Here is a 2,427-nt window from a genome sequence, read left to right as displayed (position 1 = left end):
GATAGCATTGGAAATGTAATTGAGGAAAATACCTAATAAAAATATTTTTAAAAAAACACATTTGTATGTACACTAAAGAAGTCAGACAAAGGCTGGAGAGTGGAGAGATGGCTCAGTGTTTAAGAGTTCTTCCAGAGTTCAAATCCCACCAACCACATGGTGGCTCACAAACACCTATAATGGGATCTGATGCCCTCATCTGTCATGCAGGCTTACATGCAAATAGAGCATCATATGTATGTATAAATCCAACAAAACAAAACATACATGAGATCTGAGCTAGGTCCCCTGTATGTACCTTATGGCATGATGTACTTTGGTGTTCTGGTAGGACTCCCAACAGTGGGAGTGAGCATGTCTCTGACTCTTTTGCCTGCTCCTGGAATCCTTTGCCTCCTACTGAGTTGTTACATGCAGGCTTCATGAAGATTTATGCCTAGTCTTATTGTATCTTGTTAGGCCACATTCAGTGGATATCCCTGGAAGGCCTGCTCTTTTTTAAAAGGAAGCAGAGATCTGGGTGAGAGGGGAGGAAAGGGGGGAAATTGCAACTGGGTGTAGTAAACGAGAGAAGAATAAAAGAAACAAAGGTCTGAAGTGGAAACTTAAGGGCTCTTTGGAAAGTAGGTTGGATGGTGTTTTTGCTGGGGCAAGCACATGAGGAAACATTTCATCAAAGCAGACACAGGTGAAAGGCTAAGGCAGACTGGTGAAGGAACATTTCGCTGAAGCAGGAGAGAGGATGTTCTGCTAAAGCAGGCACGTGAACAGACACATGGTGAAGGATTCTTTGCTAATGACACGCATGTATTGGTCCACCTTACATTGCATAGTTGAGCTGTATTTGCCAGGAAGCCATAGAGAGAAATGTAGGGCAATGGGCTATGCACAGACAGCCTGGTCTCCAGTTGAGCTGAGGTCTTGAACTCCGGTGGGACTGGATGGGTGGTAATTTCCACCTCTACATGGGATGGAAGGCGTTCCCTCATGTCTCCTGGACCCCTGGCTTCTGTCGAAGTTACTGCTCCCACAGCCCCCATAGGAGAGGTGTGTGACTATCAGTCATGTAGACAATGTCCCAAGCTTCTGGCCTTCTGGCTAGACTCCTCCCCACAGTTACCTAGCAACTGCAAGATAACACAGCCCACTATAAGAGGGGCTATTTGGCTCCTCCTCGATCTCTTAAGCTTTTACTTTCTTACTCTCTAGTTCTTTTTCTCTCTTTCCCNGATAACACAGCCCACTATAAGAGGGGCTATTTGGCTCCTCCTCGATCTCTTAAGCTTTTACTTTCTTACTCTCTAGTTCTTTTTCTCTCTTTCCCTCCCCCCCCCCCCCCCCCCCCCCCCGCCCCCCCCCCCCCCCCCCCTTTTTCCTTCTCTTTTTCCCCCTTTCCCCCCCCCCCCCCCTCCACATGGCCATGGCCAGTCTCTCTCTCCCTCTTTTACCTTCTCTCTTTCCCGTCTTTCTACAACAAAGCTCTAAAACCATAGACTGTCTCTGATCATAGAGGCCCCGACTAAGGACTCTCACCTGCGTGGAAACCACCCAGCGCCCCTCTTTCCCCGTGCTCTCTCTTCCCATATCTCCCATTCCACCCCAGGGACTCTATTCTGTTCTCAGCTCCTCCGTATCCAGCGTGGGATGCCAGAGACTGAGAACCTGGTACCAGGGCCTGCCCCTTGTCCACCACCTGCTGTGTGGAGTGAGTGGTTTAACACATCCAGATGCCCACCCGGGATTGCGTGGAAAGCGTCCAGCAGTCCTCCCGTGTCTGCCCACCCAGAGCACTGGAACTCTGGCAGGACTCAGGCTCTCTCCCTCCCTCCTCTTTCCCACACACCCACGGTCCGGCAGAGAAACACACCAAGAAACTTCTGGTGGTATGCTGAGCTTCTTGTCTTTTCCAAGGACTCAGGCTGATTGGATGCACGTGCTGAGACAAGAGCCATCCAGAGGCAAGGCACGTGGAGGACACAGGATGTTTGGAGGGTATAAATAGGACTCCATGGGGTGAAGGAGACAAGTGACAGCTTGGCTTGTTGGTACAGCTAGCTGTGCAACACTTTTGTAGGTCTCTTGTCTTGCTCTTCACTTCTGTGAGAGAGGCACAGCCTCTCCTGGTCTCTCCTGCTAACTCATGACAAGGCTGAAGCCTGGCTGTCTCTGCTAGGTCGTGTCACTGCTGTTGCTATCCTGACTGGACTGAACTGGACTGCTGGTGTATCTGTGAGGTGTTTGCAAATGGATTGAGCTGCCACTGCCTGCTGACCTGTGAACTCAACTGCTGACTTCCAAACAACACAGACAGGTGTTGTTGCAAAGAGCCTTTCTAGACAGGCCTGCGCCCCCTTCCCTGCCCCTGTATCATTTCTTTTCCATTACCTCTGGTGGGTGGTGGGTTACAAGAGAGGTTAAAGCATTTAA

The sequence above is a fragment of the Mus caroli genome, chromosome 3, assembly GCF_900094665.2.
Source record: "Mus caroli chromosome 3, CAROLI_EIJ_v1.1, whole genome shotgun sequence".
NCBI classification, from domain to species: Eukaryota; Metazoa; Chordata; class Mammalia; order Rodentia; family Muridae; genus Mus; species Mus caroli.
Note: the sequence above shows the minus strand (reverse complement) of the source record.